General features: G+C 44.7%; 1 protein-coding gene across 3 annotated transcripts in view; it reads right to left on the bottom strand.

Annotated features, from left to right (window-relative positions):
• The window catches only part of DENND2B (DENN domain containing 2B), a 154,878-nt gene that overhangs the window by 96,999 nt on the left and 31,492 nt on the right, over positions 1 to 26,387 (bottom strand). For 2 of the 3 annotated variants that reach the window (XM_081240858.1, XM_081240860.1), the window contains exon 2: positions 12,940 to 13,028. The exons of the other annotated variant lie outside the window; for it this stretch is intronic. The gene's annotated coding sequence lies outside the window, so the exon portion shown is untranslated. The remainder of the gene's footprint in view (positions 1 to 12,939; positions 13,029 to 26,387) is intronic. 3 annotated transcript variants of the gene reach the window in all.

Here is a 26,387-nt window from a genome sequence, read left to right as displayed (position 1 = left end):
CCCTCACTTGAATCTCAGCTGCTGAGCCTGTTAGGCAGTGGTTCCTAACCTCCAGCAGCAGCAGCAGCAGCAACTTAGAAACCTGTTGAAAATGCAAATTCTCAGGCCCCACTTCAGACCTACTGAACTAGAAACAAGATTTCCAGGTGAGTTGGGGGCAGCTCACGTCTGAACACCACTGCTCTAAGGCACTAGAGAGCTCTGTCATCTGGAGCACAGACCCTCCCTCCCCACCATCCAGACTTCCCTTACAGTCTGCTTTAAATGAGTTTTGGGGAACTGGAATATTACTCCTCTAGTTACACCCAATAAGACAGACAAGTTTCTTCCCACTCCAATTCTATCTTCCACATGGTCTCATAGGTTTCTTTTCTACCAACTAAATTCAGTTGTGTTCCTTTCCTGCTTTCAGAAGAACAACGATTCCCCAATTCCTGGAGGTTCAAACACTTCAAGTTCTGACCTCCACCCATCTTTTCAGCCTCCTGCTAGCTCATCCGTGTGTCGCTGCTCATGGTAGGTGCGGGCTCAGTGAAGAGGTGCTAGAGATAAAAGCATTCTCTCAAGGAGTCTTTCCTAACCACAGAGCTTTTCCTTCAGAAGCAAAGTCGTTACTAAAACAGACAGGGATAGGGGAAACAGGAAAGCAGAATCCCATTACTTAAAAAAGAAATTCCTCTGTGTGTCAGGAATCCATGTTAAATCTGAAATTCAATCTCACCCTGCTCTGCCCTTCACAAGCTATTCCATCTAGCCAGTGAACCAGGCTGAACACAGATCTCATGAACACCAAGGACTGAAAGTTTATAAACACCCTATACATTTTCATTTCAGAATCCTCACCCTTGATTTATAGAATCCAAACAGGATCAGTCCCTTGAAAAAGAAGTATCTACCAACAGAAACTAGTCTATGTTCAATTCCCAGCAAGTGAAAGTTATGGCCTAACAAATTTCTTTCCTCAAACACTGCCAACAAACTTGAAGACTCTAAAAGAGACCTGTGAACTAGAAAATCAGAGTTTACTTACAAATGCTAGTTTACTGACAAATTACTTAAATTTTCCAAAACCAAATTCCATCTTCTTACTACAAAATAGGGGGGATCATAATAGGACAACTAATGAGCTACTTGTGGAGTATTGATCAGAAAGATCACTCTTCCTATCCAGGTAAAGAGAGGTGATTCAGAATGTTTCCAAGTCTTGTCACACACCCCACCCTCCCCAGGTTTTGATATGCACTGGTAGTCTCAGTATTTAACCTGGTACTCCTTTCAGAAAAAGATGGAAAAAAAACCAAAAACAAAACCCTCAGTCAACCCCACAAACATCCAAAATCTATCCTAGCATCCAATGGGCAGAAAGGAGAACACGACAGTAAAACAACACTTAACAATTCAGGAAAAAAATGCTCATTAACTATTTTGGATAACTAAGAGGAAGTGGCATCAATCAGATGGGGATATAGAAAGAGCACATCCTTTGGAAACATACAGACTTAGATTTGGATTTTAAGCAAGTTAGCCAGTCTGAGTTCCTCAGCTATAGACAGCAGAATATCAACAAATTCGTTCATGGATTGTTGTGAGAATCTGCTAAAATGATGCAAGTGAAAACGCCTGGTAAAACACAATGTCTAGAATAGAGTAAGCATTCATTCTACAAATGATATACCACAAATCTAAAATCTACAGAAATTTTTAAAACACATATTGCTTGATCCCAAGAATTATGCAGAATTGAATTATATTTATTCAACTTCCTTTAGCTAATCATTTATGTGTCTATCCCCACTCCAGCTCCCTTCTATTTCCCCATATTTTGACACCTTATCCCTATTTGTGCCACACCTAGAATATAGACCCCTCATACTGGTTTTCCAAACTCCTTACCATGGCCAAGAGGCTCTACCTGAACTAGCCTCTACCATCTTATACCCCCCTACATCCACCTGCCCCCTATATTCTAACAACGACGACTTGCTGTTTTCTCAACATGTCAAGCTCTTTCCTACCTCAGGGGCTTTGCCTTGCTGTTTCCTCTTCCAGGAATGTACTTTCCCCAAATCTTCACATTCACAGCTTCTTCTCATCCTTGAACTTGCAGCTCAAATGTCATCTTCTCAGAGAGGTCTCCTCTAACTTCTCTTTTGAAAATAGCTATCAAGTTCCTGTTTCTTGGGCTTCTCTGGTGCCACAGTGGTTAAGAATCCACCTACCAACACAGGGGACATGGGTTCGAGCCCTGGTCCGGGAAGATCCCACATGCCGCAGAGCAACTAAGCCCGTGCACCACAACTATCGAGCCTGCACTCTAGAGCCTGCGAGTCACAACTACTGAACCCGCATGCCACACTACTGGAGCACGTGCTCCGCAACAAGAGAAGCTACTGCAAGGAGAAGCCAGCACACCGCAACAAACAGCAGCCCCCACTCGCCGCAACTAGAGAAAGCCTGAGTGCAGCAACAAAGACCCAACGCAGCCAAAAATAAATACACAAAATAAATAAATAAATAAATAATTTTTTTTTTTAGTTCCTGTTTCTCTCTCTTTTATATCACCATTATTTCCTTCATGGCTCATATCACTATCTTTATCTCATTTATTAATTTGTTTGCTTTTTTACTTACTGACCCCCCATGACACAAGGACTTTGCTGTGTTAGTTACCTCTACATCCCCAGCATAGAGAACTGTGCCTAGAACAGGATGGATACTCATAAAGATGTACTGAATGAATGAATAAATAAAAAGTTTCTAAACAAGAGAGGCAGAGTTGGACACCCTCCCTGCCCCCCAATGGGATCTCAAAGAAAGACTGTAAATTTAGAGAAAGGGCTGGGGAGAAATAAACCCTTAGGGAACACAAATGGATAAATCATCCCAACTCCCCCACTGACAATAACTGCTATCAGGGGCCAGGACGATGTCATAAGTGTTGCAATCTCCACAGCTTTCTTTTTCTCCCCACTAACTTTTCTTATTGTGGTAAAATACACGTAACTCCATGGTTTTCTCCTTTAGTTTCTCCAGCTTCCCAGGGCTCAACTTCTTCCAGCAAAGCTATGGAGACATGTGACCTTGGGTATTTTTCGGATGAAAAGGAGTCTGGATAGCATTGCTTTTGAAACCCACCTGGGTTTACCAAACAGATGTGGGTTTTGAGATTAAAAAAAAAAGAAGAAGAAGAAGAAGAAGAAGCTTTTCTACTTCCATGTAATGAAATTTAAATACAACAAAATTTTCCAGTTGTTCCTCATTGTTTTCTTTTTAATTTGACCCCTGCCACTTCCCTTTGGGCACTTACTCAGCGTTAAGAAAACCCAGCGCCCTTCTTACCACCAGTATCCTCACAGCTGGCTCTCCCAGCACAGTTGAGCAGTAACCCAGTCCTGAACAGCAGTGATGACTCACAACCCAGACAGACCGGGTCCCACAGAGGACAGTGCTGCCCACTCCATTTCAAAACCAGCAATTTATCTGGCATTTCCATTTATGTTGGAACCCAAAGGGGTGAGTAAATCTGGGAGTTAGAGGGGGGCAAAGGAAATAAACTTCAGTGCTCTCTTTCCTTTCTAGATTCCAAAGCCTCAGTTCTCTGAGTCAGTGAAGTCACAGACTGCAAACCAAGGTCACTGACATTGCCAAGTTCAACTCAGCTATCCCAGGTATTTTCCTTTCGCATTCAAATACCACACTTCTTTATAGGTGCCAGGGTCAGTCGGGTTCTTTAATTTCCTTTCCCTATTTGCATCCATTTGCCAAGTGACAAAGTATAGGTACACGTGGGTGTGACCTTCTTATTCTTAGATCCCTACAAATGAGTACAAGGGCCCACGTGTGGTTTCTACACACTGCGGTCTTCACTTCTTTTAATCACTCCTTCAGAACACATGACAGGTCAAAAATTGTTAATAAACTAAATGAGGTGGGGGAGTCTGACATAACTCTGTGCCAAGAAAACTTACCTCCATAAGGAGTGTGAGGCATAGTGTTGGTAGCTGAAAGTACCGTCAAGGCTGAGCGTCTCCTGATTGTACAGGGAGCTACTATAGAGACTGAGCTCCTGCCTCTGGGAGCCTACAGAAGCAAAACTGCTGAGGAAATAAAATGTTTGATCCTAATCCACAGAGTTTGGTCTTCTAAAGCAAAAGGAACCTTAAATTATAAACAGGCTCATTCAAAGGGAAAATCTGTGAAGCACCTACTCCCAGGAACTCCCCATTCTGCCCTAGGCCAGCCTGGGTTCAGCAGGCCCATAAATTGGCACTGTTGATATGACCTTCCCAGACTCTAGCTCAACAAGAGATAACAACAAAGCTGAGAGCTTTGGTAGCACTCAAAGGAGATTTGAGGGACTTAAAACATGCTGCTAAATATGGCAGCAAAAGTTCCTGTTTCTTGCAGTTGAACAAGGAAATCTCTTTATAATTACACTTGTAGATAAGATGCACCAAGCTACTCGGTACTACTTCTTGTGAGGAACAGGTTAGAACCTCCCCATCCCAATCCACCGCTCCTCCGAGACTGGTCTCAGTGTGCACTGTCGGGGGCAAGTCTCACCTGGGCCTGTGGAGGCAACATGGCTCCTGGAAGATAAAGTGCCAGGAGCTTCTTATACAGCTCACTGTCTTAGCCATAACCATTTGCCTGGGGATGGTCACCACTCTTCATTCTCTAGCTCTCTCTGCCCCTGAATTTACACTCTCCCTCAGCCCACTTCCCTTCTTGCTCTCTTGCCCAGGGCTCTGCCACAGGACACGCATTACTCATCAGAGAGGGTCCTTTCAACCTAGATGCTCCTTGGTTCAGCCAGATTCCCCCTCTGGTTTACATAATTCTTTACAAAAGCAAGGTACAAGAGCTATGACCTCTGTACTGACAGGGGACACTTACTACTGCCCTGCCGATACTAGATATCTGTCCAAGACATGGAGGAAGGGGGTAGTGCCTCACATTTCTCAGCAGAACAAACCGGACAGACAGACTAGCGACTCAGAAACAAACTCTGCTTGGCTTACAAGGGAATAATAAATATAACTATAATGGCTCACATTGCATGAAGTGCTAGACACGAGCTGCTATTCTCAGCACTTGACATTTAGGCCTCACCACGACCCTATGAAATAGTACTATTACCACCTCCATTCTATAGAAGAGGGACTGGGGCATGGGAGGCTAAGTACCTTACCCAAGGCGACAGAGCTGGGACGTGGCAGAGCCAGAATGTGAACCCCGACAGCCCGACCAGGCTCTAGACATCACTCTTTCATTGGATGGCTCTTCCCTTAACACACAGGTTTGTCTCTGAGCACAGCTGGCTCACTCCAGACTCTAAAGGAGAGAGGGTCTGTCAAAAAACACTGCCAGTTTTCTCCACTGAAAGAAGGAAACAGTGTTGGCCACATTTATTCACAGAGCTGGTCTAAGCCTTTACAGCAGAACAAATGAGTACTCCAAACATGTGTTGACCAAAATGTTTCCAGAGGCACTATGTGAAACCACCACCTCCTTTCTTACTGACCTGGGAGACCTTCTAATTTACTAAGGGCTAGAGCCTCTTTGCAAGTTGTTGCAACCAAGCCCTATGCAGCTGAGAACAAGTTCCCAGTCTCCAAGTTATACGAACCAAGGCAAAATGCTTCCTAGAATCCAGCTGATGGGGTTAAAAAAAAAAAAAGTTACCCAAATATGTTTTTAAGCATAAACTAAGTATGTTGGTCAGTTTGAGGAAATAAAATGTATCAAATATTTTACTTAGCTTCATAGGACTTTAGGGAAATCTAGTTGGAAAGATAAGATAATGCATATCAAGAATCAAGTCAGAATGTCAACGAAAACACTCAATCCAAACCTCCCACTTCCTGGAAGAGGAAACTGAAGCCTAGAGAAGCCAACTTACTTCCCCAAGGTCACCCAGCAAGTCATAGCTAGTGCCAGGACTAAAGCTCAGATCTGCTTACTACCTGGCCAGGGCTCTTTCTATTCCTGTATGCGGGCAGAGAAGTTCATAGGAGGGAGAGATCTCTAACAGCAGCAGCAGCTAGCATTTTTTGAGAGCATATGTGTGCCAGAAACTAAGCTAAGTGCTTTATGTAAATTATCTCATTTAACCCCTGCAACAGATCTTTAAGATGGGTAATATTACTCCCAACTTACAGATAAAAACACTAAGGTTTACAAAGGTTAACTCCAGAGGTCCACAGATAGTAAGAGGGGGTGCCAGACTATGAACCTCCAGAGCTGGCTGCAAAGCCTATGTTCTAAGCTGGGTCTTGAAGGATACAGGATAGAATTCATGGAAGCAGAGGTGAGGAGTGCTAGGGTAGCCAGTGTCCACAGCACTGACAGCAGCTTGGGAAGGGCCTCCAATGCTGCGTTAAGGAGGACCTCAAGGTCCTACCTGGGCCAGCCTGTAGGGAAGGGGCAAGCAAGAAGCATTTCTAGACTCCCATGACTGTAAAGGGTAAGCATCCTACAAGAGGGTAAAGCTGAGCCTATGAAGCTGGGTTGAGAAGGACCACGTCAGAAACTCTCCTGGGGTCTTGACAGAGAGATGAATAAAGTACAAAGTATACACTCCTTCTAAAAGAAGAATATGATTTGACTTTCCTAGCATAGTAACCCCAACCTGATTAAGAGATGTCAGCCTTACTCTCTTCAAAGAGCTGCTCTAAGTTGATAATAATAATGGAAAACATTGAACATGTACTGCGTGCCAGGCACTGGGCTGAGAGCTTTACGTGTATCGTTTCATTCAATCCTCACCACAACTATAACAAGTTAAGAGTTATTATTATATCCATTTTACAGATGCCTCACAGAAAACTGGGGGGCTCAGAGAGATTAGATAAATTACCCAAGGTCACACAGCTAGTAAATAGTAATGTCAGATTCTAAACCTATGTTTATATGACCCCTGAGTTCCAGCCCTTAATCACTTCATTACACTGCATGTAAGATACTCTCATTATGTGCAAATAGTTCCATCAGAGCTGCTCTAAGGCAGCACCATACACTCACTGAATATCTAATAGTCACTGAGAGTTGAACAAACACGTTACAGGTTGACTCACTTAAAAGCAATCTATAAAACTCAGTTGTCAGAACTCCATAAGGGAGCCTGTGTTCCAAGACATGAATGAACATACCAAAATCAGTTCCTCAAACAAAGCTAGAGTTCTAGAAACTAGCTGACTTTAGAGTTTTCTTTCCAATTTTCCCATTTCCCTTTTCCCGTTCCCCACCCCCTGCACACACACCCCATGGTCTGACACTCTCAGAGAAGCCTAGAATACCCTCTTCCTATTTCCAGCCCTTTAGTGGGCTCTCTCCCATTACTCAAATAGTGCTTCAAATCAGAGTCTAAGAGTTGGACCCTCTTCCTTTTTCCCAGTCTAAAGCATGAGATGGCCATTAACCCTACCATCAAAACCTAAAACTTCAGTAGGTCTGTGTTTCTTCTCAGTCACACGGACAGAGGCTCACACTGGGGAGGAAATAACTATACTACAACAAGTAATACAATATATACATGGGATAAATCCCACACTTGATACTTTTTTAGATCCTCCCCAGCTCTTGGCCCAGACCCTCTGTATTCACTGACTAAATGGGTAAACAGACCAAGAGAACATATGGGCACCAGAGATGTCTCTGAGCCCAAAGAACAATGAACAGGGGTGTTGACCCCAGTGCCAGCTGCCCCCACCCACTCCTGCCCTCCCAGTGCTTGTTAGGACCTACACAACACTGTCTCCTTGAGCCCCTGGGGGCAGTCCGGCATTCTGCTGTATCTCGAAGGCCTCCTAGGTCAGCCCAGGTACACCCTCTATCACCCTTCCTGTCTGTGAGAACTATCCTCTCCTCAATCCCCTTCCCAGGGCCTCTCTCCTGTTCCTTCTAGTAATCTTCCTACTGTTTCAGATCTTGTCTCCCATAGCCCTATGTTTATCTCCTTTTTCCCAGGTTCAAATAGTCCTTCACCCACTGTGACGCTTCCTATTAGCCAATCTCCAGCTCACATACAAATCCCTTCAGTGACAAGTCACACAGAAAAAGAGTCTGGATCTTTGAGAAACAGGTGGTTTCATGAAAAACTCTTAGGAACAGGTCATCTTTGGTTAAGAAGTCTTCATAGCCTGACTGCATATAATTCACCCTTTATAGAGACAGTGCAATCTAAGATTCAGGCAGTTTTCAGAGAAGAGTATTGTGATCATTTCAACAGCCCCTCAACAGCAGTATACCTGAGGCAAAAAAAATGAGAAGGGATCTTTGGAGAAATCCTTCAATAAGGTAGTCTAGACTCATTCAGCATCTTCCTCTCCCCTCAACACACACATACACACATACACACATGCAGGCCAGTTTTCTAGGGCCCATGGCTAGAAACAGAGACCCTGGATTTTTTCTATCAGACAATATCACGTGGCATGTTCCCCTCAGATGGATGCACCCAGCATTTCACCCCACCCACCTATCGGGACAGGTGCACAGAGCAGCCCCTCCCCAGCATAAAAGAGATGCACAGTCTCCCTCCCCACGCCCAGAAGAAGGCACTCAACTCACTCGTGCAAGTTTTCCCACAGAAAGAGAACTCTCTGCAGACCATGCCAGGTGGTCATTTTTTTTTTCTTTCATGCCCTCCTGGCCTCTTTTCCACTTTTGCGTGGTTCCTGCAAGAACCCCTCCCCACAGCCTGCTCTCCCAAGCTGAGGTGGAGGGACAGAAGGAAGACAAGCCAAAGCCCTGCAGGGCTGCTGCCTGGCCTCCCCCAGGCTCCACACACATTCCCTTGGCTTGGCTGCCTCAGCAAACTCTCTTGGGCCCAACATGAGAAATCAGGAGTCTCCAGGGCAGTGACAGGTAACAGCTAAGAGAAGCAACAGGATGACATGCTCTCAGCCTCTCAGTCCTGCCAGCCTTCAGGGAGGTGCTTTGGACAGCCCAGGACTCGGACCCTCTACCTTTCTCAGGTTCCTATCTCCCGGAAGTAGTCCTTAGAATCAGGTTAGGTGGGGACGGGGCGCAGCCTCTCTTAGTCCCGGGCCAGCAGTGTGGCTGTGATATCTGGAGTTGGGGTGCCCGTCCAAATGGTACACCCAAGCCCTGCATTCCAGGGTCAGGGGCAGAGCCAGCAGAACTGAGGACGGCCTTGGCCTGTCCTCCAAAGTATTTCAGAATTTCAACTTCCCTGGGTAACGGATTATTCTAATTTTACAGAGAGAAGGAGCCCAGGGGGAGAAAGTGCAGGAAGAGGAGTAAAGGAAGGGGGAGAGAGGGAGTAAGAACAGGAACGTTACTTTTTCATCCTTAAGGAACATGGAGGGGTCCGATTTGTGACTCAGCTCTGGGAAACTGGACTGACAAGGAGTGGGGAACAGCTGCAGCCCCAAGCTAAGCTGTGGACAGCTTCCCCTCAGGCTGGAGAGGCTGCTGTGACAAGATTCACCTGGAAAAAAGGCTCCGTTATTTAAAAAAAAAAAAAAAAAAAAAAAATCTGTCTGTTCAGGGGCTTCTTCTAAGGCACTACTCCAGGGCCTAGCTGGCAGGTGTGCCCTTGCCCTACAACAAAAGCTGCGGCTGCAGGTGGGGTGCCGGCCCCTCCCTGTGTTCCCACCTAGTATGCCAGGAGCCTCCCGGAGTCTCTGAGGGCAGAGCTGGGACGCCCTTGCCCAGAGGCTCCACTCCCCTGCTATTCTGTTCCTTGCACAGTCGCAGGGCATATCGAGTATCTCTGCCCTTGGAATTCCCACTTCCTTGTTTCTTTCTTATTTCCCTCCAAGCTGTAGCCACAGGTTCCTAAAAGAGCTGCCCAGACCCCAAGGACCTTCCAGAGCAATAACGCTTCCTGCCAGTTAGAACCCTGCCTTTCAAACCCAAAACGGAGGAGAAAGACCTCCCTGCTTACTCGAAACAGTTTGCCCAGCAGAACCTAACAGGATGAGGGGACCAGCCCTGGCAACCAGTAGCCTCTCTTCCAGCTTCTAAAATCTATGACGCCGTAAGTGCCAAGCAGCTGTGGGAAAAGCAAAGGGTCTCTTGGAATCCCTCTCCTCTATACTAAAACATGTGAGTCAGGTGACCCAAGGAAAGCTTCATCTCTGAAGGATCATTTATGGCTCAAAGTCTACAGTGAACATCACTAAACTTCCCAACCCAAAGAAAGCACTATTTGTTTCTTTTCACATCTTGAAGAAGTTTTACAAGGATTTTCTCATTTTTATTTATAAAGGCAAAAGAGAAGAAGGGACTTTATAAATGGGAAAACCAGAACAGAGAGCAAAGTGACTTTCCAGAAGAGAGAGGGACCATCCTTCAAGGGTCAATTCATAACATCTTACATTATATAGGACTTGACTTGTTTAAAACTACTTTCATGGAAATTATTTCATTTGCTCCCCACAACAGTCCTATGAAGGGGCTATTATCATTATCCCCATCTCACAGCCAATAAATCTGAAGGTCGTAGAGTTTGAGGGTCTTGCCCATGGCTACCTTGATGGTAAGTAGCAGAACCTGGCCACGGTTCACGTCTCCTAAACCCAAATTCATTATTCATTCTGCTACACCAAAAGAAAGATCATCTGCTAGCCCTCTTCACATGTGCGGGGGCCCTAAAATTGGAGGAGCTGCCCAAACACATCCACACGAGTAGAGGAGAACTGAGATCCTGGATTTGTGTTGTCCACCGAAGGGCCCACTGACTCAGAGAGGCCTCCTCCTCACATCCCCCAACCTGAGTCCTAGCCAACAGCGCCATGCCACATCCCTCCAGTTAACCGAGGTGTCAACCAAGCAGAGGAGCCCTGGAGTGCAGTGAAAGGAGGCATCACTTTAGAAGTGGCCCGTCTGAGGTCCAGGGCCATGGAGTTCACCCTTATGGAGCCTCGGGCCACAACAGTGATGCATACACGTCCACATTCAGGGAGCCCGCTTGGGGACATGGCCAGTGCTTTCATTGGCAAGCTGACCCGAAGTTAATCAGAAGGCCCCCCTCATTGTTTGCCAGAGTACAAAAGACATTCTGTTCAGAAAGTTCAAGAAGAAAAACCAAAGAGCCAGGATGGCAGCTGTTCCCTCATCCCACAGAGAAGCCAAAGGCATCCACCAAGGTTCCTGAGGCCCAGCAGTAAGTTTAAGATACAACATGGCTGAAGCGGAAGCACATCCCGATGGGTCTCTACTGCAGGGAGTGTCCACTGCGTTAACCCTCCTGATAAGATCACTGGCAACCTTAGCTTCCTCATCACCTATGAAAGTGCCTTTCTGGAACAGTCTCTTCTCCTAGGCCACAATGAGTTCACCACACACTAGTCCTCTAGGTCAGAACAAGTTTTACCAAAACATAGGACAAACAGTGTAGAAGGGTCGTGCGGCACGGACACTGCATGCCCTGAGATTTGGTTAAAATATTAACCAAGGAATCCATTCAGCACACTTCATGTCTCCTCAGGTAGCCTAGCTCTTAGCAGCAGCTCACTCTGAGATATCTGGATAAGAAACATCTTTGCAGGTCCCCCAGCCCCCAGACACCACCTGCCTCCACCCCATGTATTTTCTAAGGAAAGCCTGTGATGGACTTTATTAATGAAGGAGGACAGCTTGCTTCTTACCAAGCTACCTGGGGGCCAGAGAGAGAGACCGACCCCGGTTCAGATATCCCTAGGACAGGCCCTCTATCCTAATAACTACTCCAGAGAGACCTGGAGCTCACCACAGGCTCCCAGCTGAGTTAATTAGCTTTTTTTTTTTTTCATTAGGTCAGACATAGCAGCACCAAGAGACAAAACAGACAGTGTTCACTAGAACAAACCAAGCCACTCAAAAGACACCGGAGTTTCCGTATAAGAACTACAAACACAATGCTGGAGTGATGATAACTCATTTTTTTCTACATAAAGGACTCTTCCTGTAAAATATCCTGAGCCTTTGTGCTAAATAAAAGTAAGATGATGATTCCTATAGTGAAGTCTAAACACCTCAGGTTCAGTAAGAGTGAGATCAGCTAGATCTGCAAAGTCAAGAAAATTGGCTGTTTCCCTCTTCCTTAAGCTAATAGAATCCAACTGTTGGAGCATGACATCATTCCTGAGCCCCAAACCCCGAGCACAGAGTACAGACACTTGCCTGCCTCCCAGAAAACAGCCCAAGACTGGCCAGGAAAGGAGGAAAAACAATCCAAGCCCGGAGCTGACCTTACCTGAAAGTCCCGGTGCTTTCCTGCCCACTCCATTCTCAGCAGTTTGGCTCACACCACAGTCTGTTAGGGAGCCCAGGGCCCCCAAATCCACTCGCTCCGGCTCAGATACCTGCTGCGAGCTTCCCACGGCTCCTTCCTCTGACCTTTCGTGGCGCTCCTTCCAGCCAAATGAGCGGAGCACTGCTGGCCGGCCAGGCCAGTCGTCATGGAGACCCTGTTCTCGCCAGCGCTCGCTCCCGATCTCTCCCTCCCTCCCTCCCTTTCTCTCTCTCCCTCCCTTTCTCTCCCCCGACCCCTCCCTCGCTGTCTCCCTCTCTCTCCCTCAGTTCTGGGAGGCTTTCACGAAACAGCACTGTCTTTTGATCAGCTCGGTCTCTGCACGCATTCCACTCCTCCTACCTCCCTTCCAGTCCGACAAGGGCTCTGGGCTGCTCCTGGGAACTCGCTTCAACAGCTCAGAGGGGAGAAGGGAGAAGACAGTGAGTGGACTTGTTCTGCTCCCCACCAGCGTCTCATTTTTTTATAACTTGGAAGAGTCCTGGTCAGGGGGGGAGGGAGCTAACTGGAACACTTGGAGGGGAAGCAAGCCCTTCCTCTGGGTCCTGGAGTGAGGGTAGGAGGACCCAGATGCACTGCCTTGACTTGTTTGTGCACTTGGGATTTTCCCCGGCAGCAGCTGAGGCGGAAATGCATTCACCTCCCTGGAGCTCGCCTGGACTGGCCTCTCTTCTTACCTTGCTGCCTGCCCAGGCCGTGGTGATGGCTTTAACCAGTGCAGGGACTCATGGTACTAGCGCTGGTGCCAAAGCAGTCTCTCATCTTCCTGCAATGGAGAGGAAAGACACCAGGTCAGGTCCAGTAAGTGTCCTGGGCAAGTCAGAGTCACAGCCCAAGCAACAAATGTGATACAAATACAGCCTAAAGCCCAGGCTTTCTGTGAGCTGTCATCATGGCCAGAAATAATATCAGTGCTGTTAAAGAGCTAGCACAGTGCCTGGGACACAGGAGGCCCTCTAAGTGTAATCCCCCGATGCTTTGTAATATATATATATATATATATATATTTTTTTTTTTTTTTTTTTTTTCTTTTTGCGGTATGCGGGCCTCTCACTGTTGTGGCCTCTCCCGTTGCGGAGCACAGGCTCCGGATGCGCAGGCCCAGCGGCCATGGCTCACGGGCCCAGCCGCTCCACGGCATATGGGATCCTCCCAGACCGGGGCACGAACCCGTATCCCCTGCATCGGCAGGCGGACTCTCAACCACTGCGCCACCAGGGAGGCCCCTGTAATATATTTTTTAAAATATTTATTTATTTGGCTGTGCCGGGTCTTAGCTGTGGCATGTGGGATCTAGTTCCCTGGCCAAGGATCAAACCCAGGCCCCCTAAATTGGGAGCACAGAGTCTTATCCACTGGACCACCAGGGAAGTCCTCTGCTTTGTAATATTCTTTTACATGCACTATTTTGTTCGATCCCCAAAACCTTTTGAAGTATACTGGATAGATATCATTATCACCATTTTATAGATGGGAAAACTAAGGCTCAGAGGGATAAAATATCTAGTCCACAGTTACAAAGCCAGTTTGGCAGTTGAAGAACTAACAGTAGAGACCAGTCCGCTGCCCCCTAGTCTGGTACTTTCCTCTAAAGTACACTGCCGTCTGATCTTACAAACTAACAGCTTTTTTGACAGCCAGTTATGAGATACAAGGCTGGGCTCCCTGGGGAAGATAGAGACTCCTGAGTCGTGATCAGATAGGCCCTACTATCATCTTTTAGCCTGAAGGCTCTACAATGTGAAACATACAGGTGCACAGATTAGAGAAAAAAAGTCCTGCCCTATAGCTATAAATTACCTTCCACTTCTCCAAAGTACTCTTACAAATCTTGGCTCATCTGTTCAACCCAAGAAACCCAGAGTTAGGATTGGTATTATCATACTAATTTAACAGAGTTTTTAAAAAATCTAAAAGACAGGTCAAATAACTTGGCCCAGGTCACAGAACCAGAAGATAACAGATCTAGAAATAGTACCCAAGCCTTTCAACTCTCTTGCGTATATTAAGCAGAGTAGTTCCAAGAGCACCAGACAGAGCAGGGGTCAGGAGATCAGGCAGTGCCAGGCTCCACAACAGCCGTGTGCCTTTCGGCAAATCACCTAGCCTCCCAGTTTCCACCTATAAAACCTATCCCCTGGGCAAGTGACAGGGCTGGGATGAGCATGAAAAGATGTGTGTGAAAGCATCCTCCTTCAGTCAGGCACTGAACTAAGAACTTCATCTCAGCTGCTCTTCACCAGAAACAAACAAAAACCTGGGGCAGTTGGTATGCCCCCAAGAAGAGGCCACTGAGGCTCAAGGAAGACACTTTTCAATGTTGCTTCCCAAAACAGTGCTAGAGAGATCCTGATGGAATCTTTAAGGCTGAGATCCCTTGCAGAATTTCTGTGTTTTTGACTAATCTCCAATATACCACAAATTTCTTAGGACAAGATTTTAATTCAGTCGAGTTTAAAAGGTAAATATATGTCAGGAGGTAAGGTAGGAGGTGTGTCACAAAATACAACAGGAAATAACAGAATGGCACAAACCCTAAGTGGGGGGCACTGTTGCTTCAGTGAAGCAATCAGAGCTTCAAAGAGGGCATACTCAACCACCTACTAGAAATACCCAACCCAATATCCTGACCCAAGTACCAACTCAGGAATTCCTCATAGGCCCTAGTGTCCCCCACCCCCATCTGCAAAGGAAGACAAGATGAAACGGCAAGGGCAACACCATCAAATCACTCAGCTTCTCCCCCATCCCATTCCCAACAGGCAGCCCTCTGCTCTGCTCCTGAGGCCCAAAATGCACATTCCACTTGCCCAGTCTCCATGATGAGAAAGCAGAGGTGATGCCCATTCATTTCTACAATAAGACAATAGTCACAGTTATAAGGTTAATACCAACTAATGTTTATTGAGCACCTACCATATGTCAGGCATTCTTCTAAGCAGCATGAAGGGACAAGGTTGAGCACTAAAGCTGATAACAAGTCAGTCTCTAAAGTAATGCAAACTTCAAAAAGCCCTCCAGACCAGACACAGAATGCGGGCCATGCTCCCCCTAGTGGCACACCGGGGTTACAGCGGTTCCTAAGGGCCCTCCCCTGGGGGGGACCAGGTAGGGACATAGTAAGGGCCGTGTTACTGGGAGAACTGAAATCGGCTCCTTGGGTGCTGCTATTGTGTATAAGCTCCTTGAACTGGGCAGAGCAAAAGGACAGCTGAATCCTTCTGCTGCCTCTGCAAGGCTGGATTCAGATCAATCCTACCTGACCTTTCCGGAAGGATAGGGCTTTTATAGCCGTATGTGGTCTAGTATCTGCTGGGAGGCCCACATGCAGACTTGAGCCAGAAACCCAGGAGATATCCTTGCACATCCCTACCTCACACTCCCCGCAGCCAATCCACTTACCGACTCCAAATAATTCTACTTCCAAGATTTATCTTTTATCTGTCCGTTTTTCTGCACCTCCATTGCCACCCCAGTCTTTCCCCTTAACCACTGCGCAAACCTCCTAATCGCGCCAGCTTTCACTCTTGCCCTCACACCTCCATTCTCCACAGAGCTGTCTGAATCACCCTTTTACACCAAATCATGTCATTTCCTGCTTAGCACACTTCAATGGCTTCCCACTGCATTTAGGATAAAATCTGAATTCTTACCAGGACCTATAAGGCCCAGCATGATCCTTCTCCAGCCTCCTCTCCTCTCAGCACATTTCCTGCCCTCCCGCTCTGGGTGCCAGCTACACAGGCCTCCTTTTAGTTCCCCAAAGTGTCAGATCTTCTCCAGGCTGCTCCCCTTTGCCTGGGACACTCCCCCACACCCTAGTCTTCACCCAGCTGAATCTTACTCACCTGGCCTCAACTTGCCTCTCACCTCCTCAGAGAAGTCTTCCACGATCCTCCAGTCTAAATGAGGACTCATCCTCCATGGCACTTACCATAACCTGCAATTGCTCATTTGTGTGATTACTTGCTTCCCCCCTGAGTTCCTTAGGAGCAGGAACCTTGCAAGTTTTGCTCACCATCATATTCTCTGCATTTAGTATAGGGCCCAGCTCACGGTTGGCACACAATAAAAATCTGCTGAATGAATGCATAAAACCCCCTTTCTTCCTGTCCAACAGGAAGAAGAAACTTAGAAGAGCCATTTCACGTCACTCATTGTATCTTTTCATAGACTTACAAACTATAATTACATGTCTTTTCCTCATGTGCCTTGCCTGTGGGCTCAACCAGAAATTCCTGTAAAGTCTCCCTGTGGTTTGTTTCCCAGAACTTTCCTCGTAAGGTCACTCTTCCGGGGACGCGCTCCAAGGTTTTACAGCCTTTCCCAGTCCCAGAGTGCCCACTCACAGGCACTCCAGCACCAGTGTCACTGCCAAACCAAGCGGGATGCAGGAATGGCTCAACGCCCACAGATGAGAAGGTTCTCTCCCGGGTCAGCTCCATTCAAGGACAAAAATGCTTTCTCTCACCTCCACTGTGCAGGTCACTGTGCTTACAGAAAATACACTTTTACTTTAAAAAGTCATCTTATGTTTTATCATTTGGAGATGGGTGTAAATATTGTTTGAAAAAATGTTTTTCCATTACTAAAAAGAAACTGAAAACTACTGTCTGGGGGAAAAATAATGAAGGCCTAAATAATAGCAACAGCAGTGTGCCTAAGCCCAAACCCCTCCCGTGACAGACATGGCCACCAAAATCTGAAATCCCTTCTGGCTTCCTCTCCTGCCACACTCCCCCACAACCACCACTCCATTACAGGCACAGCCATCACACACCAGCTGGTGCTCTGAAAACTGCATTTCTCCTCTCCCTCCCCAGCTGCTCGCACTGTTACCTGTTTCTGAGTGCCTCTCCTTCCCTAACTAGCAAAACCAAATGGCCTTCAAGGCCCAACTCAGCCATCACCTCCTCTGTGAAATATTTCTTGATCTCCTGGCAGGATCTGTTTGTCTACTCTGCAAGCCCACAGCAGTTTAGGATGCCTTTATCGTGGTATTTATATCATTTTATCACTGCTACTTGCACTCCCTCTCCCCCACAGTTGTGAGCCCCTTGAAGTCTATCTACTTTTGTATTTCATTCAGAGTGGGCAACCAATTAATGTGTTCAATAAATAAAACACTTAAAAAGACTCTAAAAAAAAAACCCACAGGGCTTCCCTGGTGGCGCAGTGGTTGAGAGTCCGCCTGCTGATGCAGGGGACACGGGTTCGTGCCCTGGTCCGGGAAGATCCCACATGCCGCGGAGCGGCTGGGCCCATGAGCTGTGGCCACTGAGCCTGAGCGTCCGGAGCCTGTGCTCCGCAACGGGAGAGGACACAACAGAGAGAGGCCCGCGTACCCCACCCCCCAAAAAAAACCCCACAGAAACAGTTGCCCCCTCCATTAGATGAGGGAATTTGAGTGGATAGACTTATATATGTCTATCCACTCAAATTCAAGAGAAGAAAAAAAAATTATATATATATATATGTGTGTGTGTGTGTGTGTGTGTTTATGATCATTAGGTTCTAGATTTGATCACTAGAAGAGATTATAGTCTTTTCTCGACCCTTTAAAAACTGAAATGCCAAATCTGAAAACACAGGAGCAGAATAAATCTTTTAAAGTCACTCCTTACTTTGGGATCATTGGAATTCAAGAAAAGAAAGCTGTTATCTCAATATTACTGGATCCTAGAATGCCTAAGAGATGCAGTATAACTTCAGGTGCCTCTAGGGAGCCTAGCTCCCAGTGCCCACCAGACTGGGGTCCAGCAGCATGTCCACTGAAGACACCCAGTTCTACCCATGTGTCCTGCCCATTTTCCTAAATTGGGCTCTGGTTGCCATGTGAGTAGGCAGGTTTACACAAGAGCTCTTTAGGACTTTACAATTTTCCCTTTCTACCTCTGAGTGGCAATGTGGTTAAGAAGGGAAAAACTAAAAATTCAGGAGTAGAGAAAAGAGTCATCAGACCGGAGTCCAGGTCCTGGTTACAGGGCGGTGAGATCTTGAGCAAGTCCCTGTCCCCCACAGGGCCTCCGCTTTTTCCTGCATATAATGAGAGTGCTATTGGGCTGTCGGAACTAGCTGTTCTCCAATGGTCCCTTCTAGCTTCAATGTTCTACTGCATTGTTCTTTGGCAGTCACCCAGACCCGTGGTTCTATCCTAGTCACCTAGTCCCCTTGCTTTCTGAATGAGTCCAAAGCAGCAGAAAGACTTCTTGTTTCAGGAGCTACAGAGCCTCCATCTAATTCTTTCAGCAGAACCCCATGGGGCTCTGGACTCATCTGCTTGGGATCAGATAGAAGAAGACAATCACCAACATAAGGCAACCTTTCCTGGAGGAAAAGATGGGAGATTCAGACTCCCTGCCTAAGAACAGCTGGCCTAAGAGAAGAAAGGCACCAAACACAGGGTGGGGAAATTAGGAAATGGCCTGGGAAGTGCCTGGAAGAAGACTGCAGCTCTGCCAGGGACTCTCATTCCTAGCCATCAGTCTGAGACAAAGCAGCCTTTACAAAGCAGAAGCACTGGCAATATCTAACGAAGTTCTCTTGGAAGACAATCTGCTTACTGCCAATCAAGCAGTCTCTTCATGGGCTCTACCAGGGCTTTTGCATCAACAAAACAAACACATTCCTCCAGATGGCAATTCCAGCCCTCCTCTGCCTGGGAACCACAGCTGGCAGGACCTCCAGTGTGCTAGCCACTGCTACACATACTTTGCTTCACAGCCTTCCTGGGAAAACAGAGAAATACCGATTCTTTGCTCAAGTCCTGGCATTTTATGGTAGGAAATTCTTCCAGGTCTTTATTCCTGACCTAATCCCACCTGGCTCCGACCCTTTTCCCACCTACTCCCCTCTGACCCTGAGGCTCTGAACTCAGAAAGTGTGGGCTCAGCCTATAATTAGCCTAGATCCCACTGCCCTGTGGTGAAGCGGCTACTGGACATCTTCATGCTGGGTTGAGCACACTCTCCTTCTGTGCGCCAGCCTTCTAGCCCCAGTCCACCTCCACTCAGCTCACAACCCTCAATATGAGGCTCAAAGTTCAGATCCCCAGGACACAAGGTACTCAGTGCCTTGATCCAGTCCCTCGGAGTATCTGTCACAGAGTGTATATATGGGCTAATTTCTGGACTCTCTCAAATCCACAGGCCCCTGACCACTGCCCCTTGTTAAGTACAAGCATTTTAACACTGGGCCACATAAACACGGTCTTGGGGCCAGGAACAACTGGACCAAGGAGGCAGTATCCCAGACCCCCTCTAGAAGCCCCATTTATCCTTCCAGAATGGGCTTCTCATGTTTACTTGGCTCAGAACTCCAAGCTCAACTAGGATCTTACCGGTCATCCTGACTAAAGCTTCAGGATGAGGGAGGTAGGGTGCAAAGTGAAGGAAAAGGAGATGGAGGAATACGAGGAATGTGCACTCAAACAGCTTTTCCATGATATAACCAAGAAAATACCTTGAGCCTCAGAAAGGAGTATCCCTTAGAATAAGATCTGGGCAAAGCTGTGGGAAATGTGGGTCCAGCCATATCACCTCCTCCATACTGTCTCCCCTTATTTTCCCAGGTTGGACTGGATTCTCTACCTCCACCCCCTGTACTCCCTGGAACAGTCTACTACTCCTGCATCTGCCGTGTTCATATTTTAGTGATATTTAGTTCATATTTTCGTATTTTAGTGCACCAAGGCTTATCCAGCTCATTTCTCCTACTAGCCTATGTCTTAACTCTGAAGCCTAGTTTAGGGTTCTGTACCGAGTACAATTAATAAATTTTTAACATATGAACTAAAGAAACCAACCAACTAATCTATCTAACAAATAAGGGATCAACAATATCACCACAGAACCTAAACCATTTGGTGTTTAGCACCTCAGGGTGGCCCAAGGTTTTCAAGGTGTGGTACATATATACAGATGATTACAAGTGGTATAAGAACACTAAAAAAAATTTTTAATGCTCTTGTATTTATCTTAATGTGTATTTTTTTTAAAAAAAGATAACCAGCTATTAACTCCATTTTCACTGAAGTCATTGAGTAGACCAATGCTAACGAAGGTATATATGTTTTTTGCTTGCTTTTAGTTTTGTTTTGCTAAAATTAGTGGGTAAACGTTTAAAGAGAAATGGGATACTTACACAACCTCAAAGTATCTCTCTCAGAATATGTATTAATTACAAAGGCAGAAACAGGGAACTTGTCAGTGGAGAAACCTGGCAGACATTACCTTCACCAAGTGATCAAAGTTAACATTACTAGTAATAAGATACACTGACATCATGTACCCCTGACATGAAGCAATGAGAAGGGCACTGCACTTCTGTGGTGTTCTTCCCCAAAATCCATAACCTTAATCTTAATTATGAGAAAACATCAAACAAACCAACTTGAGGGACATTGTATAAAATACCTTCCCAGTACTCCTCAAAAGTCTCAAGGTCATAAAAGGCAAGGACAGACGGAAGAACTGCCACAGACTGGAGGAGACTAAGACACAACACCTAAATGTAATGTGGGATCCTGGATTCCACCCTGGAACAGAAAAAGGACCTTAATGGGAAAGACTAATGAAATACAATTAAGGCTATAGTTCACATTATACCAATGTTAATTTCTTAGTTGATAAGTATACCATAGTTATGTTAGATTAGGGGACATTGTACTGTCTTTGCAGACTTTCTGCAAGTCTAAAATTATTTAAAAATAAAAAGTCTTGTAAATGCTAATTTAAAGATAAATAAATAAAAGTATATATGGTACATATCATAAACATGGGTAAGAATGACTCAAGTTTGAGAAGCAAGAGTGGCCACCCTTCAAACCCTACCTCCAAGGAAAGCTGCCCCAGAATAAGAAGAACAGCTGTAGAAGAATATTTAGTAAAATGGGCAGTGTTCAGTTTATATTACTTGGAGAAAAAGTAATTATCCTATTTTGTTAAATATATATATATATATATATATATATATGCCACATATATAATGCATAGAAAAAATGTCTGTATTGAAATAAAGATAACCTATCCTGAACCAAGTACAGATGGTATTTATTAAATAGTAAATGGGATATAGCTCTTGGAAAGCATCTTGGCTAGATCAATTAAAATGCTCATATCCTGTGACTCAGTGGCCTCATTTCTGGGAAGCTGTCCTAAGAATAAAATGCCCAAGTATGAGGGAAAAAAATGCATGTTCCCAGCATTATTTATAATAATGAAAATTAGAAACAAACTCCATGTGAGTCATTACTAAATTGGTAAATGTCAAGTGTTTTTTGACCACTACCCATACTAAAAAATAAATTTTATATAGTAATACAGAATGTGCATGTATGAGAGAGCGTGTGTGCACGTGTGCATGTATACAAAACTGAACCAAAAAGTTTCTGCAAACAATACTTACCTTTACTATGTGTAATGCTCTCTGCCATTTTCTATCCTAATCTATTTCATTAAGAAAACAAAAAAAAGCTTGTAGAGCCCCACTAGATTGATTCCCCATCCCACTAATGATGACCTGCAGTCTGAGAAACACTGCACTAGATGGACAATTGTGCAGCCATTAAAAGAAATGACTATAATCCACAAACTGGTAACAGTGATCGGCTCTAGGGAAAGAAAAGAGAAAGAACGTAGGAGGAAGATTTGCTTTTCGCTGTACATCTTTTTGTACCTTTTGAATTTGCAATACATACTATTTATTTAAAAAGTGACTGTGAAGACTTTAACAGTATCAGACAATGCTAATTTTGTGTGACAAAGCTATAACTACATTAAAATGTAGAAAACACATACAAGCGAAAAAGGAAATTATACCAAAACAATAACCACATTAGCAATTTTTTCCTTCTTACTAAGTTCTAAATATGCCACATGGTTACTGTTTTACTTCTACAATTTAACATATATTTATTTTCTAAAATTAATGCAATTATTGGCAAGGGTACATAGGAGATTTCAAAGCTAATGGTAATGTTTTCTGTATTAAGCTGGATGGTAGATACATGAATACTCACATTTAAACTGTACATATAAAACACATATACTCTATATTTTAATAATATTTTTTAAACGAAAGATTGAAAAAGTGGACCATTTTTTCAGGTCTGCCTCTCCTCACCCTCAAACTCAAGCAGACACTCCAACCAAGTGTGGGACAGGATTTAAAACCATCAGTCAAATGGATACCTTCCATTTTGTAAACAGGTTGTAACATGTTAGAACCTGGCTTCTAAAGATTTCCATTTAGAACTTTGTAGGTGGGCTAGTTTCAGCGTTCCACTTTGTAGGTGGGCTAGTTTCAGGTTCCATTCACACTCAGGACTCTCTTATAGTGTGTTTTCTTGATTTCCCTTTCCCCCCTGCCACTAAGCCATTGTTTATGCCTTCATATTTTAAATCACATATAAGCTCTTCTGAGCAAAGGGACCATTTCTTATTCATCTTTGAATTTCCAACAGGCTATAATGCAGTGTTTTCTTTACACACAGCAAATGCTCAATAAGTATTTATTAAATAGGCAATATCATAGGCAAAACCCCAGAACAGAGCATATGAAACACGAAAAGTAGCAAGGACATAGAGAAGGAAACACTGATCACTGGAGATTAAATAAAGTCATGCTACAAAAGTCATTACTTTTATTTAATAAAGTTAACATGGAATTATAGTAGAGAATAAAGGAGACAATATATGTAAAACACTCAGCAATAGATAGTAAGTGGTCTACAAATAATAGTCTGGGGGTTTAAAAAATAATATGCACACATATTTACATAATATATATTTACATATGATATATATTATGTATAACATAAATAAACACATACATATGCACACACATATATCAAAGAATGCCAGGACACAATTTATCTGGACTTCAGAAAAATCTCTCTTGATCTTATGGATAAAACAGGAAGGCACTGGCAGTAGCACAATCTGGTAACTCAGGACAGCTGGGTCCAAACGGAAGAGCAAAATGGATCAGTATCAACTAGGAAGGAGTACTCTGGAACTCCTAGAAGTCTGGACATTCCCATCTGTTCTAATCCTAGACTGGTCACCCTTTTTTATCAATGACTCGGGTAAGGCACACTTATCAAAAATGCATATAACAAATTAATTGGGAGGGAAAATTAACTTATTAGAGATAATTGCAAAAAAAGGGCCTCCACAAACTTAGAACCATAGGTTAAGTATAACAAGATTAAATTTTAAAAGGACAAAAGATATCATTTTACACTTAAGTTTATTAAAAAAAAACTGCACGACAACAGGATGAAAATGGTATAAGTAAATTTTTGTGACTTTCTGTTTGAATTTTAAAAAATGGTATAAGTGAAAGACACTTGAGGAATGGCTCAATATGAGTCAACTGATGAGTCCATGTGATTCTGAGTTTACTGACTGACATACAGAGTCCAGATCAAATGAGGTCCATGTCTTACTTTGCTCCATTCTGGTTAGAACAATAGTGTATCCAGGGGACACACACTATATTTGCAGGCCCAGGGGTAACAGGAGTCCTAATAATATCCCAGGCAAGTATGCTGAAGAGAAAAAGAAAATCAAGTCTGTGGAGTCCCTTAAATTGAGAAATAAGATAACATCTCTGGTTCATGAAGCTCTTAAGTCCCCCTACAGAACAGGAAGATAAAAAACTACCCCATGACTTACTCCCCATGGAGTCATCTCTGGGAACTAGTGGCTAGATGAGATAAAGCAAGTTCACAGAAAGAAGAGACAGCTGAGTCCTGCCTGACCTGCCTTTTGTGCCTTCCACTACTCACATCAGAGCCTCTCATTTGGGGCTCTGACCATCCAAGTTCTAGTGAGGATGCTGAGAAGCTCAGGAATCCAAACAATTCTTACCCATCGTCTCCCCAAACCATGGTTCATCATGATCAGAATTACAAAGTGACGTTTTTAACCATCAGAGTGAATTCTTGTGGATCTTTAACCTTCTATACTAAGCTGTCATCTGATAGCCGTTGTGAGCAAGGACTCGGCTTTGACTGTTGTAACTGAAACATTAGACAGTAGGAATGCAGCAGTTCAGCTCCGTCAGGCATTGCTGGGACGTATACATACCAGCGTATCTCCCGTAATGAGAAACTACAGTGGTTCTAAGGACTTAAGAAGAATCAGGAGGAGAGAAGAGCAGTGGCCCCTCAAAATTCAGTTCTTATCCTAGGGACATGGATGGTGGCCCTGGTCTACAGATGAGTGTCCTACTAAATAAACTTCAATGTCCTATGGTAGAAGATGTCATTTTTTAAACCCTTTTCTCTCTTTTCCCCCAAGGATAGGAACCTAGAAGTTTCTAATTTATGCAATGATTAGCTCCTTCCTTAACAATACATACACTAGGTGTATCCCATTTTTATGTAAAATAGAGCTAGTCTACCTTTTGTATAAAAAGAGGTGCTTATAAAACGTTCATTCACTTAGAGATCAACTCAGAGAATGGGTGAGATGATGAGAGGAAAAACAGAGGAATGTGGAGGGAGAGAAGAGTGCAATTTAAGATCCTGAAGGACAGAAACAGGAGGAAGCTTGTTTGGAAGTCTGAGAATAGCATATCTGGGGGAATTCCTGAGCATTACTCCCTGGGATGTCAAAGAACATATCTGAGTACCACTTACCTTTGAAGGAAAGAAAAAAATTCAGAAAGCCTATATTCCTTACCTGGGTGAGCATGATTGTCTATACCCCACGTAACGGGTTAGCTAACGCTGCTAACGACAGCATTATTAGGAAGAGGGCAGACTAAAACAAAAAAAACACACAAAAGGTCAAGGACTACTGTCCCCGGCACAGCAGTTGCCAGCAGAAGACCTCTTTCTCACAAGCTGTGGGACTCCATTAGCTATAACTGGGAGACACTGGCTCTCCTCAAACCCAAGCAAGCAAAGGAAGTCAACCACGTTAAGAGTCCTCAAGGTGATGAAAGACTGCAGCCACTCATCATCGATGCAGATAACATCTGCAATCAGTAATGCAGGGACACACCTCTTCCAAAGAAAAGGCCCACAGGAGTTGAGGAGGGGAAGTTTACTCAGGAAAAATCCACCAAGAAAATGAGGCATGACTGTGTCTATGTGCTTCCAAGAGAGTAACCACTGCTTATTAAATTAGTGTTCCTCTTCAGACTCGGGATTTCTCCAAACACAGCCCGCAGAAACATAGCCACCAGCCAATCACGAAGGGCCAGAGACCCAGAGACAGCTGTGAGAGCTGTGAGACGCAAAGAGGAGACTAAATTGGGCTGCAGAGGTTTGCAAAATGTTTTTGAGGACAGTGAGGGTGACCCCAACTCTATTTTTCTTTCTTCAACCATGCTCTCTCTCTCTCTGCTCTATGTCCTGCTGTATGGGGCCGTGAGAATGAACACAAGGACGGAGATCAAGAGCTCTTTGAATAGAAAACAAGAACTTGAAGGGTAATTGACTGTGGAGGTGAGGGAGGGTCCAGAATGACTCCCAGGTTCCGGCTTGATCACTGAGCACCAGCCACCACAGCAGGGAATACAGACAAAACAGAATATTCCAAGGTGCTATGCTGTAGTCATGTCTGAGTTTAACCAAGAGAGGAAGTTGCTCCAACACAGGAAGTTATCTAGACAAGACAGGCAGGAGTGGAGAGAACAGAGATGGAGGAAGGGGAATTAGACTAGAAAAATAGTTAAGGAGAAAAAATAAAAAAGGAAAGGAAGGAAAGAGGAAAAGGGGAATGGAGAGAAGTGCATGCATGCATGCGTGTGTGTGTGTGTGTGTGTGTGTGTATTTTAAGAGGAGGTGGGGAGAGGATGTGGATAACGCAAACAGCCATAACTCTGCAAATACTGAGTTCAAATATTGGCCACAGCCTACGAACAGCAGAGTGTGTCCTCTTCGGTAGTTAGGTTCTGGGGTCAGCATATAACATGAAAATCATGTGGAAACAAATTACTCTTGAAATTCCCTTAGAAAGGCACTACCCTGGAAACCAGCCACAGTCTCTGAGGAAACCCAATTCAATACTTTTCATATACATTATTTTCACACACTCTTAAGAATCTCAGAACCAGAGGGACCCAAGGAGTCCGTCCTCCTTATCTAGTGGTTCTCAAAAAGAGTTCCTAG

This window comes from Mesoplodon bidens (assembly GCF_964165515.1).
Source record: "Mesoplodon bidens genome assembly, chromosome: 7".
In the NCBI taxonomy this organism is placed as follows: Eukaryota; Metazoa; Chordata; class Mammalia; order Artiodactyla; family Ziphiidae; genus Mesoplodon; species Mesoplodon bidens.
The sequence above is the reverse complement of the archived record's forward strand: the minus strand, read 5'-3'. Positions and strand labels throughout refer to the sequence as shown.